We start from the raw sequence: 17,087 nt of genomic DNA on the forward strand, positions 1-17,087 counted from the left end.
GCCGCGGGACATACTGGCGGCGCGGGACATACTGGCGCCGCGGGACATACTGGCGCCGCGGGACATACTGGCGCCGCGGGACATACTGGCGCCGCGGGACATACTGGCGCCGCGGACATACTGGCGCCGCGGGACATACTGGCACCGCGGGACATATCGTCGCCGCGGGACATGGTGGCACCGCGGGACATGGTGGCAACCGCGGGGCGTACTAGCTCCGCGGGACATACTGGCACCGCGGGACATACTGGACCGCGGAACATACTCGCGGCCGCGACATACTGGCACCGCGGGACATACTGGCACAGCGCGGCATACTGGCACCGCGGAACATACTGGGACCGCAGGACATGCTGGCACCGCGGGACAAACTGCCGCCGCGGGCCATGCTGGCGCCGCGGGACATACTGGGACCGTGGGACATATTGGCGCTGCAAACATACTAGCGCGCGTGAGATACTAGCCCCGCAGGAGATACTGGGACATGCTGGGACCGGCGGACATACTGGCACCGCGAGCGTTGCCGGGATTGGGATAGATGCCGGGACCGTGGTAGACACTGGGACCAGGGGTAGATGCCGGGGCTGCGTGGAGCACTGGTCCGAGTGGGCGATACTGGGGCTTCTGTCAAGCACTAGGATCAGTGTAGATACAAGGGCCGTATGCAGATGCCGGAGTCTGAGAGGATACTGGGAACCCGAAGGCGAACATGGTCCAGGGATGCTGAGATAAAGTTTAGACTCAGAGGCCAGGAATGGGAGCTGAGATCATATTCAAGAACAGCACTCGTTGGGTAGGAGTAGATCAGCAATAACCGGGACCAAGAGTAGGTGTAGGGCCTTGGGTTGATGTTAGAATCAGAGAGGGGATCAGAAGCGGGTTAAGACATGCACACATGCGATGACAAAAGAGCCGTGATAGATGTCTCCGTGCGATGAGGAGCACGGAACAAATGCTGGCTTTTCAATCATGTTACTACAGCTAGACATCGTAAATAGAAATACGAAAACCAAAACCATAGCTAGATAAAATAATGCGTTTCGTTGCTGGACACCTCCTCACCATTCCATATTTCGCTCGCTATGCGCTAGCTCAGCTGATTAGTACGGCTCAGCTGGCGGGCACCGCTCTATAAGGCAGCTGGCGGAGTGGGTCAGCTGAATCAGGGGCCCACACGGGCTCTCTGAGCCCAACAGACGGACGGCATGATCAAAGCATGACCGTCTTCAGCCCGCCGGCTAGACGCGTCGGCACGTCTGTTGGTGGACGTCCCCTGGCCAGATGTTGTCCCCTGCTGATCTGCAGCTGGCTCGTGGGCGTCCCCTGGCCGGGTGTTGTCCCCTGCGTCTGCAGCTGGCTCGTGGGCGTCCCCTGGCCGGTGTTGTCCCTGCTGGTCTGCAGCCAGCTGGTGGGCGCCCCTGGCCGGCTGTTGTCCCCTGCTGATCTGCAGCTAGCTGGTGAGCGTTCCCTAGTCGGGTGTTGTTCTCTCTGGTCTGTAGCCAGCTGGTGGGCACCTACTGGGAGAGTATTGTCCCCTGCTGATCTGCAGCCAGCTGGTGGGCGTCCCCTGCCGGATGTTGCCCTGCTGGTCTGCAGCCAGCGCTCCTCCAGGTCCCGGGGTGCACTGGGGCGGCCGGCAGTGGTGCATGTTTGTCCAAATGCAGCCGATGATATCAGCCTCCCTCGAGTCTGCTGGGCTCGGCCGCGGCCTCCAGAACCGACAGGGAGCGTCGTCTGCTCATGCAATGGGACACATCAGACGAGGAGGTGAGGGATGTAGTAGTTTATAGATGCAGCTTAGAATCATAGGGCAGTTCATGGATGCAGCTTATGGATTTGCACGGGAGTTCATAGCTGCAGTAGTTCATGGATGCAGCCTAAGAGTGTGCATATCAATACACTTGATGATGTGGCTTACAGTAAAGGGATCCTGTGGAGATAACAAGGGATGGGGAGGGGAAGACCGTTAAGCGCATTTATTTCTATACTATTTCAGTGTCTCTGAGGCGGTTAGTAGATAAAAAAAACAAGATTCCATCTGAAATCTGGAGTGTTTTTTTCTTTTGTCAGCGACTTTTTGCAGTTGTTACTGCGGCTGCTGGTCAAATGAAAGGAGCCGCATATTCCGCTATGTCCCGCTGATGACAACCTGTAAATACTATTCATGGACAAAGCTTTGCACGTTTGGGCTTCTGAGGCGAGATAGGCTTTGAAAGGCATGCTCAGCAACACGTTTTGCGATAGGTATGTGCAGCAACATGAGCACAGTGCTCATTACACAGCCACGGGCGGAGTAGGCACTTGAATAATTGCGTCGCTCAGGTCATTTTCGGGCTTCACATAGCAAAGTCTACTGCATAAAATTCTAGCCGATCAAAGTTTTCGCTGTGCCTGGTTTCTACCGAAAGTGGTGAACCAAGTGCTGTGCTCTTAGTTGCATGTCTTTGTAAATACCGCAATATGAAAGGCTAACGAAGCATGGGGTCGACAATTACGAGAAATGAAATGCACTTGGTGGCTTTGAGTGAAGTGTGTATCAGGTAGTCACACGTTTGGGCGGTTGCAGGCCTTGGACAGTCATAGCAATACATGGCAAACCTGGATAAGCAAAGAAGTTCACATAGATCACAACGCAAGCGCGTTACATTTCAAGCTTCTTTGCGCTACCTCAACGTTCCAGCATTAATACGATTGCCATTTGTGTTAGCTTCTTTTACAACCCTTTCGGCCCGCAAGCATCATTTCATGGCAATGTAACGAAGAAGAGTGAAGAATAGTGGGTCAAGGTAACACACGTTTGGGTGTCCTCCGTTACCGGGACTTGCCCCGCGCAGGGAGTGTTGTAGCAGAGCATCTTCGGGGTTCGTGCCGGCGCTTAGACTGGGTGCCGCCAGGGAGAGGGTAGGCTGTTGACTTCGGTCTGGCTGGTGCATGCAGCTTGCCCGGGAAAGTCGGCCCACTGACTGAATGAATGGGTGCTCCGGTTGTTTCATGTAAAGCTTGATGCATGTTCCGCAGTTGACGGGCGTGGCCGCTTCGTGTTGTGGCGATTTAGGACAAACATGAATGAGGAGAGAATGGTGAGCTTCACTTTGAATGAGCCATGCTTTAGTTTCTTTTTGCTCCCTCCAATCAATATAACTTTTACGACCCTTTCATTCAGCATTTTCAATAGGTCGCTTACGAAAACTTTACGCGGTCAACAGGAGACGACAATGTTGTCACGAGATCGATACTTATCGTGATCGGTGATCGAATTGGCGCTTAGCAGATCGCCGATGACAGCATATTTCCGCTTCTCTGCAACTAATCGGCAGTCATGTCTTTGTGGGCCGTGTCTAACAACAAGTCTGCACTAGTGTGGGCAGAGCGAGTTAACCTCCACAAGGCGCCAAGATATCTGCCAAGCGTTAGCGTTCTTTCTTCGCCATAGTAAATCAAGGCTCCCAGCGGGAAACTGCAAAGCGGCGTTACTGCGTGTGGGCGAGCCTCTACCGCCAGAGTCCGGACCGGCCAAAAAGCGCAGCGCGCCGTTCTACGCACCGAGCCGCAGTGGCATGGAAACTTGCGCAGCCGGGCTGCAAACGCGGAGCACTGAGCATGTGAACGGCACAAAGCCCAATTGACAACGCCTGAGTGCTTCGGGTGCACTGCTTGCTTGCCTGTAGGGCAAGGGCATAATACTCCGCATTCTTTAGGTGGATTACTTTGTGTGTGTGTTGTGTGTAGGTGTGTGTGTGTGTGTGTGGTGTGTGTGGTGTGTGTGTGTGGGTGTTGTGTGTGGTTGTGTGGTGTGTGGGTGTGTGGGTGTGTGGGTTGTGTGTGGTGATGTGTGTGGGTGTGTGTGGTGGTGTGATGCGCGGTGTATGGGGCGGTGTGGTGATCGTGTGTCGGCGCTTTTTGTGGCCTTCACTAGTGATGAAAAACGCTCCGTACGCAGAAAAGCCTTTAAGTACAAGAAAGTGAAATACATGAATATTAAAGCAACAAGGCCATTTCTAGAGATCTTTGCTTCCGTCGTGTTGCGTAATAGCAGCTTACTAGGTTGAAAAAATCAGTTGGGTTTCAGGATGTCACAAACATAGATTTTTGTAAAGGGACTTCATGGGCTGGGAAAATCATGAAAACCCACGATGAGGTGGATGTCGAGTTGGTTGGGGCACCAATTTTGGGAATCTGACGGGTGTTGGAACGGTACCGTGCAAGACATTTACAAAATCTTGGGTAGATTTTCAAGGAATACTGCGCAGTTATTCTGCTCCCGGTCACTTGAATCAAAATTGGCTCTGTTCACACTACTTTTTGCAATATTATCTAAAGAGTAAGCTTGGGAGACAAACTTCCTGAGCATTGTCCTTAATTTAGAACTTTAAAGCGGGAAAATGCTTAGGGATGGCGAGCGAGGAATAGCGAGCGCATACCGCCGGTGGGTAGTTATGAATGGTTAGTAGGTGGGTAGGGCACGGCCCCATGGGTAGTGGGTGGATTGGGTAAAAGAAATCCTACTCGCGAATACCTCTAATTTGTTACCTTCGAGCGAATGCCTGCTATTGTTAGCTGCGATCGCGTGCTACGCACTAGTCCCGTACATGACTGCAACTATATGATCGTGTGTTTCATAAAAGCAATGAAAACCACTTTTGCCGGCATTCATATCCTATATCGAAAAAAACCTTTCTCCAGGATCATCGCATGCGCCCGTTGGCTGCAGGGGGTGGGTGCGCCCTCCCAGCGGCGGGCGGTGGGAGCGGCACAGGACATGGACAACAACACGACGGCGACACGACGGCACATACATGGACGACGACCGGCGACGCCCGTGAATGTGGCGGGATGGCCGAGCCCCCTATCCTGGCGTGAGAGGGAAGATATCACATTTTTGGCAGCGAGAATGCAATGAGCTGAATCCCAACGTTGGCGATAGTGTAACGTTCTTCTGCCCCTACAAGCATTTTATAGCAAAGCTGTAGATTTACTTGCGTCCTATGGGCTGCGGTCCTTGTCTCATGCAAGATGCAATGCCTCAAGCAACACCGAAGTGCGTCGTGCCAATGTTTTCAAAAATGTATTGTATTCTTTCTCCAAACGATTGCTAGCTGTGGCACGACCAGACCAAAACGCGACCGAATGTGTTGTGCTACTAGCTACTGCTAGCTCCTTTCGGCGCAGTCACTGCTCGCCCACTTTGACTGCTTCCCGATAACATCATTCCGTGACGCCCAAGTTTGATTTAGAGGTCATGTTTGGCCACCGATCCATGTTGCCTTTATCAATGTCTTCCGTTATTGGTGGTCTAGAGGCGAAATTGATCGGCTTCACGCAGTTTCCTTCCTCAGAGTATCCTCATTTCTATTGTGTGCGCTTTTTTCAGCCTAGAAAGGTCATCGTAGGTCATTGATCTAAGGCAGCATTTAACTATTCACGTTGATGCAATGGGTTGAAGATGTAATTGAAATTAACAATGTATTTTGTCATCCCGAAGACTCATTATATGAAGAATAGTCATGTCGACCAGAGGTCACTCAGAGGCCACTAAAATGTCATAATAACCTACAGATCACCACCTATCACCGTCTGAGGCTGACCTCTAGGTCTGGAACTGATGATTGGTGCGGCATAGCAGAATAGAGGGCACCCATCACAGGCAAAGACTCGCTCACCTGTAGGAATCACCTTAGTGTTACTGTCTGTAGCTGAAGTGAAGTGAAGCAGGGCTAAGCCGCCGAGGTATCGTGATGAAGCCGATTGTACGAAACTACGAACACTTGCAAATTATTTAGTTGCTTTGCATAGAGAGAGAGAATGAGAGATAGGGAAAGAGAGAGAGAGAGAGAGAGAGAGAGAGAGAGAGAGAGAGAGAGAGAGAGAGAGAGAGAGAGAGAGAGAGAGAGAGAGAGAAGAGAGAGAGAGAGAGAGAGAGAGAGAGAAGGAGAATACTCTTACCGAACACGTTCCACATGTGTGAAGTGCATGTTGTTTCAGTTAAATGGCGTGGTAGTGCACTTCAAGTTTGTGGGCTGACTGCACTATTTTGAATCGTCCAAAGGTTTGCAAAATTCATCGACAGGATGAGTTTCTGGGTAAATAAGAGAAAAGTGGGAAGGCTTCTTCCTTGTTGATATAATTTGAGCTGTGGCTGGCCTGAAGTACAAAAAACTCGCAATTTAATATAAGTCAAAACTATATGCTTAAATGCATAAGAATAACTCGGCTATCTAGCTGTGCTTTAGCTTCCGTTTAACTGTGTGCGACACCGAGATGTAAGGAGGTAGGTGCCCCCCCCCCCCCCCTCATGTCAATTCTAAATTCACATAAGAGCAGTGTAAATGACGCAAGGACTCTAATTTTAACAAGTTTGTTAAGCTGCATGCTATGAGGAAGATGAGGCAAGACCAAACCAATTTGTCGTATCAAGTGGTAGTTTGAGAACGATATGATGTATGTCTATCAAATTTGCTGTTAGAGGGACTGGCACCTCATATAATAGTCTCCTTCCTCTGTGGCGTGGTATGAATTAACTATGCACGCACACACACACACATACACACACACAACACACACACACACCACACACAACACACACACACACCACACACACACACACCCACACACACACACACACACACACGCACACACACACACACACACACACATATATATATATAGATATATATATATATATATATATATATATATATATATATGTATATATATATATATATATATATATATATAAGTGTTGGTAAAGACTAAAGCTTAAGTGCGTTTCATAAACTTTTTCTGTACTTGCTCTAATTTTCTCATGACGGTTGTGTGTTTATCATTGACACTAAAAGGGAACTCGTCGATGTATCGCATCCATTGTCTGGCCTGGCGTTTCGGAATTTCATATCCCTGTTTCAAAGGAACACATACAACATTCAAGCGGTTAATATATGATAACATAGTACGGTTAGGTACAACCAGCAAGGTAAAGCAATGGAGTATTGCATATACATATTCACTCAATTGCTATTATTACTTCATTACATATGCCATTAGTACCTAGTTATATACGTATGCACCTAACTGCATCAATTGTTAATAATCAGGCGAAGTATGTAGGTGTATACCCAATTGCCATACCTTACTGGTTATACTTAACTGTAACGTGTAATCGTATATACGTCGCTTGTGTGTTGCATGTGTGTAGCTTTAAAGCTATTATTACTTCATTACACATGTCATTAGTACCTAATTATATATTTATGTACCTAACTGTATTAATTGTTAATAATCAGGCAAAGTATGTAGGTATATACCCAATTGTCATACCTTACTGGTTATACTTAACTGTAACGTGTAATCGTATATTCGTCGCTTGTGTGTTGCATGTGTGTAGCCTTAAAATGGAATATGTAACTCCGAAATGACAGGCCATACAATAGATGTCAAACATCAGTGAGCTACTTTTTGGTCTGAACAATAAATAGACAATCGTCATCAGAAAGTTAGAGAGAAAAAGCTTATTTAATGCATGTAGGGTAAGACCTTTAACAACACTTGTATAGGAGACTATTTGCTGCCCATACATTGCCTTATGTAGATCTATATATATATATATATATATATATATATATATATATATATATATATATATATATATATAAACATATATACGTATACATACATATGCCTAAATATCATGTAATAGGTCCCATTAGATGGGCTAAATGCCCACATTTCCATTTCATACAGGTTTTTACGCCGAAACTTATTTTTAGGCCGTCGCAGACGCTATTTCTTAAGGACTGTTCCACATAATAGTGATGCATTGTGGAAATCATGACATTTTTAGCAATGTGATGTTTCGCTCCGGGTTTCCTTTATTATTTGGCATACTGAAAGTACCGACTTATTTCTGTGTTCTGGCTATATTTGATTTGTTCGCGTTAAAAAAAATCACATGCAGACTTACTTTGCCTGTGTAACGTAATGCGGCGGGCTATAGACAGTAAAGGTTCAAGAATAGGGCATTGTATACCACCTTCGAACGAGGCTGACGCAAAAATTGTTAACGCATAGTCTGCCACATTTGCCCGCCACTCTGTAAGCACACTATTTGGTCTCAGCCTCGCACGGCCTGAACAACATATGTACATACGTTTAACACACTTGACATTCGAAAACTTTTTTTGTTGGATGTAAAACAACACATGTGTTTAAAGCAAAACTACAAAAAAGTGCAAAAACTATTTATTGGTCTTGAAGAGAATTGTCCATACATGAGAACTGCAGAACAGTATTTCATACACCAGCCATATTTAAGAAGTCGTATTTACACAGCCTACATCCAGCGAAGAAGAACTTGCTCGACTCCCACTTGGAATGTGCTATCATGGTGGTGTCATTTAACGGATTTGGTTCGCTTTACCTGGAGTGGAGCACATTGGGCTGGCACCAGACAAAAAAGTTAACCGAATGGTCACTGCTAATGACTTCTCTCGGCCTTTCCGCCTGTTCGGAATCGCAGAACTTCTTTCTCACTCGATGATAAGATTAGTTTCCCGAACATGTGGCCGGCGTTGATGCACTGAAGCTTTCTGATAGTACGTAATGAGCTGGAAAAGTCATTAGATATCGAAACGCTGTAAACGAGAGGAATATGACGAGGCATAGATAAGACGCAGCTAAGCTCTAATAGAACTTCTTCGCTTTCTTCCAAGTTTATTTATCTTTAAGTTGTAATGATAGGTGTTTTTGCCATCATAAACTAAGTCAAGTCGCTTTGCATCTGACCACATCTCCTGCAAAGAAGCTTATCACACAAATCGGTCATTGCCCTCCAATGTCATCTATTATGTCAGTAATCCGTTATGATTAATGACATCAGTGGCGAGCCCACGTTTATACGAGCCCACACGGGACCATGGAGTTCACACAACACTCATCTACGAATATAGGCGCCCAAAGCCAGCGTACAAACCAGGAGCAATCGGGCCCAAATGCCCAGCTATAAAACAGGAAAAAGGTAGGCTAAAGGAAGGCGGATCAGAGCCGGCACAGATTAAGCACGGGCCAACCGGTCGGGCGGGCCGAGCCTTGCCGCAACGGTACGCCAGAGACTGTACCGACCGTGCCAGAGCTCGTACTGGGTGTTCCCGTTTTGCCGATCGGCCAAATTGACGATCGACGGCGGCTGGAGCATCTGTGCACTCGAAGGCGAGCCCCCGTCGCGAGTGGTCGTGGCTGGAGCGGAGACGGTGCGGCGGAGTCACCCGAGACGCCTGCTGCCAGCGGCCGGCGGCACGCTCCGGCTGCCGGTGCAGGTTTGGCCGGGAGGTGGTGACTATGGTGCTGGGGGTGGCGAGGGATTACTCAGAATCGGTGCTGAGTTGGGTGTGGTTGGTGGTGTGTTGAGTGTGGCTGGTGTCGCGGGGGCGCTGCGTCTGGCCTCAGGCTATGACGCTTTGAGTGTTGCGGCATCGGTTTTGAAGACTGGTTTGGCACAGCTTGTGGGCAAGCGCGAAAACTTCAATGCGGCAGTACCACATATCTTTTAGATAGCAGCGCGATACAGAAAGCTATCACCAGGGTCGTTGTGGTGGGTACTTCGGGTCGTTCGACATTGGCTTTCGTGCAGCTATAATAACAATGTTCTTTGAGACGCATCGTTTTGGATGCACTCTTACACAAGTATGGCCTACAGCTGTTTTTTTTCATTTGTAAGCACTCGTTTTCTGATCCTTTGAAAAAGTATCTTTTGCAATTAGACATAGTGGTCTCTGTTATACCGATGCTGGTAACATGTGCATCTTATATGAGCTCTGGTGTGTACATGTTCTGTCACTTCGAGACAGGTCTGATGCTGACATGTCAACAAATAGGTCCTTGTATCTTGTTTCAATAATGAGGTTACGCTGTTAGCCACATTAGGAAGTGTACGATGATTCGTGACGTGCAAAGATCGCATGTCACACTTACTTAAACAAGTTCATTCGCATAATGCATTGCCATGGGTCATTGTAAGCAATACAAAGCAGCCAATTTCGATATATTGGATTTGCGCCGTTATAGGCTGTCACCGGCATTACAGGCATTATGTTGACATTTACAGCTTGTAACTTGCGGGCAGTGTATCATACGTTTCCCCTCGTGCTTGTGGACTCTATTACTCTGTTTTGGCGATATAGATGGCATTTTTTTGCAATCTGAATTGTCTTTCTCACGTATCACGTATTTCCAACATTGCTAAGATTCGCCACTTAGTATGCGTCTGGTGTCATTCGATGATCACATACTTCGGAAACCGCTGTTTTTCGAAATTTTTGTACAGGATGATCCCAAAGGTAATCGCCTCAGTAGTTCTAAAGGTTTGGAAAAGATGAAGAGAGGAGCCAAGCCAACAATCTGCAGGTTTCAGTTTTGCACGATTCCGTAAAGCATGTCAGCTCACATCGTTGCGTTCTCATGTTACAGTAACAATGATCAGTCTCGTCAAAGCGACCCGTGGCTGATCGTCACCGCTCACGAAAACGTCTCCCTTGTTGCCCTGGTTATTGGCAACCATTTTACAGCTATGTTCGCCGCCACCGAGGTTTACCCCAAACGATAGGGACGCTCCGCTTTTTTACCTTTCAAAGCACCTCTTTGGTTCATCCGTGACACTGATGACATGGTGCCTGAATATACACTGCGACTGACATCCCCCCGGGGTGACGCGAACGACGGTCTACAGCTACAAGCCCACGCTTTCTTCACGGTCATGGTCAACGCCTCCTTTACTGGCCGCCGCTGCTGTACTGGCCGTGCCGCCGCTGGCACGACCACCTGCTTCTACCACCACCATTGGTGTAGCCGTTGGAGAGAGGGGGTGGGGCGGGCAATCGTGTCACTCAAAAATAAATTATTTGTTTAAGCCTTGTCGGAAAATGATTCCGTGTTTACACATGTCTGTTAAAACGTCATTACAAGATAGACTGCCCGCCCCCCCCCCCCCCCCTCCTTTGATCCGATCAGTCTCTTATGTCTACATTGTGTCCGCAACCCTGACGGCCACTGCCGTAAATCCTCCACCAATGCCGCTTTACAGTTACCTCCTACCCCTCCTTCTCGTCATCGTCTTCGTCGTCTTCATCCTCTCCTTCCTCCTCCTCCTCCCCTCCTCCTTCTTGTCGGCGGCACATCCGGCCGGTGTGCCACTTCCCAGCCGGGCGTCTTTTTGTGGCGCCCGCCAGCTGACCCGCTGGCCTGAATCCGTGACCGCCGGCCGGCCGGCTGGGCCGGGACGGGCCGCACGCGCCGCCGCCGCCGCCGCCGCCGCCACCGGCCGGCGGCGGCGGCGGCGGCGGCGGCAGGGAATCACGGATGGCTGAAGCTCATGGGGACTGACTGGCGCGGGGGGAGGGGATGGAGGGCCCGTTATGAGGGGATGGGGCCGTGCGGATGGACTGGCGCGGAGGGGATGGAGGAGACGGCCGACGAGTTACGGGCCATTGTGTAGAGGCGACAAAAGTGGTGGTCGGGTCAGTGACCTCTGTGGCGTACGAGAAGAGGCGCGTTCTGCCGGTCTTGCTCTGACGGGAAAAGAGAGAAAGCGTGGATGAACAGACAGGTTAACGACCTCTCCGGAATATGGGAGACGGTACAGCGTGTTCACAGCACCAAGAGGGGAGAGCACACTCACCAACAGACGGGGGTCAACGACCTCTGCTGGCCGCTTTCATGCCTCCCGGGAAAAGAAAGGCCCGCATAACGATAGCGATCCCCGACACACGAGCTGCCCTGCTTCGCCTCCGCTCGGCCAGTGGTGCGTTGCACGGCCGCTGGCCAGGGGAGAGGGCGGGTGCCTCGTCTGCGCTCTGTCCTGACGCCCGGCCAGCCGCGCCGGCGGCGGCGGTACCAGCGGCGGCGGCGGCGGCGGCGGCGGCGGTGGCGGCGGTGCCAGCCGCTGGGCTGCCGGGCACCGCTGAGAAAGTAGAGCGCACGGCCGTTAAGCCGCATTGTTGTACACGCGCCGTGCGCTACATCGGGCGGCGTCGAATCCGTTGCAGGTCACGCCGGCGGGCAGCGGCCGAGCCATGATGGACGGAGTAGCGGGTCACGTGTTGTCTCACGCGGCTCCGGTCACATGGGCGTGGTCACGTTGGAGGCCTGCAGGAATTCGGTTGCATTGTATCGCGGTGACGTGCAAAACTTGCGAGGCGAGGCAGCCGCTGTCAATTGCGGGAGGCTGCATCGGTCAGTGAACTCTATCCTAGTAACGAAAATTGATTCTTTTATTTCTGACAAAGGCAAGATTTAAAGACATCATTTCGGGGCCGGTGAGTGCAAGATACTGAAATGCCTGTGCCGGCCTGAAACGATGAAGTTACAGACATTTTTCTCAAAGGTACAGTGTTTTTCATTGCAAAAAACCTATTAGCTGGCATATGATCAGATGCCTTCCCTCGTGTGCTGATGTAAAAATGTCATGACATGTTTCCAAGCTGTTTTAAGCACATTCCGTGCGCAAAGTGTGCAAAGACGATACACGCACGATGCGATAGCGCATTTTGCAAGGAAACAATATGTCAGCGGGTCCGCTTTCTCGAGGAGCAACGGCAGAATGGCATGCTGAAAGATGTATGCCGTGGTTTTTGCGGCACATCCCAGACATCTTTTTTTTTTGTTTAAAAGCTCACAGACGCTGCGCAAGGCTTGCCGTCCATGTGAACTGCATCAAATTCTGTCATATCGATGTCTAGTACAATTGTTCTCAAATGGTTGGGCGATGTCAATCTTTCTGTCTTGGTTCGTTGTGCCATTTGCAAAATACGGAGCCGTTTTTGACGCTCAACAGTGTCGGTACGCCTATCACAGTCTATCAAGATTCTGAAAGCAATTCCAAACAAGGGTTACAGCCAAGGTTGAGCCCACTCCAACTGTCAGTCGGTCACTCAGTTGCCTTGTGTCTTCAGTGCTGACTGCGCAATGTTTTTGTTAGCGTAAGTAATATTTGTGGCGAATGTCAGCTTTCTGTGCGCGTCTTCACCGTTCAAGGTCAGTTCATTCCGCCGTTCACTTGTCACTTCAACCCCGGCTCAATATCTCAAACTGCGCCCCCTTTCCACGAGTCCCTGTTCGTCCCACATCCTAGTTGCCAGAGCGTGGCTGCCGCCTCCCACCCCCTCCCCCCCCCCCCACCCCCACACCGGAGAGATCCAAAGCCTCCAGCGCGCCGGCCACGCGCCCGTCCCAGGGCCTTTTCTCCTCTCATGCGCCGCCTTCCTGTTCCACATCCCGAGCCTTCCCGACAGGCCGGCCAGCGGCGCGGCCGCTTTCTCCGCCACGAAAGTCAGCCGGTTTCACATTCATTAGCCTAAAAAATCGGGGCTAGCCGACGGCGGTCGGCGCCTCTCGGGGTCAGGAGGTCAGGGCCTGGTCGGCGCGCCGGCGTGGCGTCCGCCAGTGTCGGCCCGGGCGGCGGCGGAGCCAGTCGTGGGCCGACGTCCGCTCCGGCCGGCTGGTGGCGGGCGCGGTGCAGCACCGACGGCGGCGTGGTGCTCTGGCGCAGCAGGCGATCTTCAGTGTTCTGGTGCTGCAGGTGGATAGGTCCGCGGCGCTGCCATGGCGGTCCGTGTTGTGCGGCGGTCCGGGCGCTGGACGGGTCCAGCTGTCCGGCAGATCTGTCCCGAGGGTCTCGCGCTACGCAAGCCCCGGTTCTGACCGGTCCGGCGCCTGGTTCCGAGCCGCGGGCTCGCGCTCCAGCTCGCCGACCGCAGCGCCGGCGAGCCTCAGCCCCGGTCCGCGCTGGACTGCGGTTCGGCCTGGTGGTCCGTGTCCGTGGTCCGCGTCCGTGGTCCGTTGTTCCGCCGCACCGGTGACGCTCGGTGGGCGCGGCCAGTGGCGGTGACCTCCATCTCCGTCTGGTCATCAGCCGGCCGGTCGAGAGGCCTGATGAAGCGTGCAGCGTCTGCGGCAGACGGCGCAGCTGGTGCGCCGGTCCCAGGCAGTGGCAGTGAGCTCAAGAACCGGCGGTGATCGGCTGGCATCCTGGCACGGATGGTCTCCTCTCAAGTCTTCAACTTCTTTTTTGTATATATGTTTCTTTCTTTATTCTTGTTCAGCTTCGTTCACAGCCTTAATTTTCTTTAGCTTACTTTAATTGTAGCAACAGTCTCAGTGACGTGCAGCCCTCCATATTATGTGCCAACTGTTTGTTAATGAAATGTTGTTAGTGATTCTGTTTTTGGTGACTTCACGCAAATTATCACTGTTTCTTATTAATGGTCATTTGGTTTCAGCTACGATTTCACGAGCTTGTAATTATTGCGGTTAGTCCTGCATGGTAAATACGCGCTCTTTGTGCGCACCTGTATTCAGCTACGCACAAGGTGGCGCTGTACGACGATTGGTGTTTAACATTCATTTGTTCGGTTGTGAAAAACTGTATTTAACCTTCAGTTGCTACCTTATCAATTTACCCCTTTTTCTAAGGGCCTCTAGCGCACCGGGAGCGCGTGCTATTCTCGTTTTGTTTTGCCCCACAAGGCAGTTCGCCGCGATTGCAACTGAGGCCTACAACGCTAATGTCCGTCAATCCTCTCGCTGGCAATCAGTCATTCAATGACGACTTTGAACCTTAAGTAAGAGCTGACTGAGAATGACACGTCGTGATCGGCAGCGTCATAAAGCCACACATTGGTTTGCTTTCAGCTCGGCCATGGGCGACGCATCGGTCGCTGACAGCTGGCAACACCGCCGTTCGCATGCGGAGAGCAGACACCTGCCCTGGTCGACTGCAGCGACATCTATCGATTAAAGCCTAGACCAGCCCGCCAGGTTTTTTGTCGCACGTTGTGGTGATGACGCTCTCAGAGCCCAGATCTAGACTTGAGCGGACGCGAGCGTTGCATCAGACTATCCGGCGTCGACCGACCGAAGACCGAGCGACCCTTGGCGGCGGACCGACAGCAGTGACGCTGGACTGACGTCACCGACTGCTCGCTCTATGTTCGGGATTTCTCGGCGGCATCTGCAGTTCTTTACATTGCAATGCCCTTTGAAATCCCGGATGAGAGCGAGCGAGACAGCTGACCTGGAGTGACGTCATCGCCGGACGACGAGTTCCGCGCGTCTGACAACGAGCACGGACCGGACGGGGAGGCTCAATGTCGCTCATGAGCCCGTGCGACGGCCATAATAGGACTGATTGAGTGCGCTCAACCGCCGCTTGTACAGCCTCTGATGTGTGTGTGGCATTAGTGATGTTGGCAAAGAGCCAGCCTGGGAACGCTTACTGTGACGGACAGCGTCTGACATCGTTTCAGTGGAGGCGCTGTACGAAGCGGCATCCACCGTGTTTATGTCGCTGTCAAATAACCCGTTACGTGACACACACACACACACACACACAAACACACACACACACACACACACACACACACACACACACACACACACACACACACACACACACACACACACACACACACACACACACACACACACACACACACACACACACACACACACACACACACACACACACACACACACACACACACACACACACACACACACACACACACACACACACACACACACACACACACACACACACACACACACACACACACACACGCACACACACGCACACATATATATATATATATATATATATATATATATATATATATATATATATATATATATTCGGTAGTCGAACTCGCCACCGACAATTCATGTTGAGTTATCGCACACCGACATAGCTGAAGGACGTGCAGCAGATGAATGATGTTTTCCATGCAAGCAACGGGGTCAGGAAGTCGATAACGTCGATGCAGGCAGGGTCTGAGTTATAACGCGCCACCTTTATGCTGCCGCGATGTTAACGCGCATGAACATGTGTAACCAAATAAATATACTCGGTCGTGTCCTTCACGGGATCTCGAAATGATTGCATTTCTGACACACGTAAAAGACACGAGCACCTCATTTTTGATGGCTTTGACTTGATTAAAAAGCTGTGCTGCTCTCACTGTTTCCTCAGACAGACAGGGGGCTTGACATTGGCGGTTTCAAAATCCCCAAAACTGTTCATCTTGCATGATGCAAGCGGACGTTATCTCTCCCAGCTCTGCAGCAGTCAGCTGATCACGTGCTCAGTCGCCTTCCGAGCCGCCACTCTAGGCGATTTTTTGGGCAGAGCGCGGAGAGAACTGCTACCGCGCAATGACCACGGCCATGGAAAAAAGTATTGGCGTTCTGGTCACTTGCACCCAGGCCTCAAATATTTGCCAGGAACAACCTTCTTAAAGGCGATGTGACAAAACGCGGCCCTCTCGGCATTTCAAGAGGCTTAATCGTGATCGGTATGAATGTGTCCATGTGGCCTTGGCTGATTTAGTCACTGACAAAACAAGAAGGATACGAGTAATATGTGTACTGAGCTTCATGGAATACCGCTTATCTCAATACAAACGCCTATAAAACGGACAGCGGGTGTATAAGCATTTTGTAACGGGAAATGTGTATCACCACGGCGGAACATCACGCATTACGCACTAACTAGTACTTCGTACTGAGCCGAGCCGCCTTCAAGAGCCGTCAGCGATGAGCAGCCATAAGACAGCACGAGAACCTGTTAAAAAAAAAATGTGCGAGCAATCTGAGCAAGGAGCTCAAAGAGCTGTCAGTCATCTGAAAGCATTAACTCTCGCCCTTATTCACCTCTTTTCCATGACGCCGACTGATAGGGTGGGGTTGAGGCGGCACTCGGCCGCTTCCAAATTAAGAGCGATAGGTTTTAGCTGAAAACACCTGTGGATTGGTCTTCAAAAGATATTACGATTGGCAATTGGTTGCATGCTGTTAGTTTGGTAATTTGCCCCACTATGCCAGGTTGAAAGCTCAAATTTTCCCGAAAATCGAGCTTTTCTCGTTTTGCATGCACGTATGTGCTAGGCAAAGTCTTATGGCGACGCTAAACCTAATGGAGATGTTCCTTGTTCAATTTTGAGTACTGTGGTGTATACTATTATGTTTTGACCATATGTCTGTTATGTATGGCTCCGTTAACGTAACCATGTGTCGGCACTCGTCGTCCGTCCCGCGGCATCGTCGGT

The sequence above is a fragment of the Pollicipes pollicipes genome, unplaced genomic scaffold (assembly GCF_011947565.3).
Source record: "Pollicipes pollicipes isolate AB1234 unplaced genomic scaffold, Ppol_2.1 Scaffold_4219;HRSCAF=4965_pilon_pilon_pilon, whole genome shotgun sequence".
Lineage (NCBI taxonomy): Eukaryota > Metazoa > Arthropoda > Thecostraca > Pollicipedomorpha > Pollicipedidae > Pollicipes > Pollicipes pollicipes.